This window comes from Cystoisospora suis, assembly GCF_002600585.1.
Source record: "Cystoisospora suis strain Wien I chromosome Unknown contig_2609, whole genome shotgun sequence".
Classification (NCBI taxonomy): domain Eukaryota; phylum Apicomplexa; class Conoidasida; order Eucoccidiorida; family Sarcocystidae; genus Cystoisospora; species Cystoisospora suis.
In genome coordinates this window covers 1-516 of record NW_027155407.1, presented here as the reverse complement: position 1 = coordinate 516, position 516 = coordinate 1, and the positions used below count along the sequence as shown (strand labels likewise).

General features: G+C 44.0%; 1 protein-coding gene across 1 annotated transcript in view; it reads right to left on the bottom strand.

The window, feature by feature from the left end:
- CSUI_005389 (high-temperature-induced dauer-formation) overlaps positions 1–515 on the bottom strand; it is a gene marked incomplete at its 3' end in the record, with an annotated part of 6,753 nt that extends 6,238 nt beyond the window's left edge. The window contains exon 1 of the mRNA XM_068065565.1: positions 454–515. The remainder of the gene's footprint in view (positions 1–453) is intronic.
- Between the last annotated feature and the right edge of the window lies 1 nt (position 516).

Below are 516 nucleotides of genomic sequence, written 5' to 3'. Positions count from 1 at the left end.
AGATAGATAGATAGATAGAGCAGACGCCTGAGAGAGATGTATGTGGGATCGGTGTATGTATCTATACATCATACATACAGCTTGCCCTCCTGTAGACTGCGTGTACATACACATACCCTAGACACTCGGACTCTCCCCTCTTTCTCCCTCCTACACATGCATACCTATGCCGATACATGAGGATGCTGATATGAAGAGACATGTAAAAAAGAAAGAGAGAGAGACCACAGCAGTCGCACTCTCTCCTTCAATCTACGTATATCCACACACACGCACCTATACACACATACATAGATGTATACGGAGTAAGAGACAGCGCGAGAGAAAGAGAGAGAGTTCACTGTTCCTCCCATACTCATATCTATAGATACATGTATGACATATATACACAGAGAGAGACACCTATCTGTCTATACGACATTCTCTAGGTGTATCCACGGTGTTTCAGCGTACCTGCTCTTATCCCCTGTATGGCTTGTCTCATCCTGCCCTATGAAAGAAAGAAAGAGAGATAGA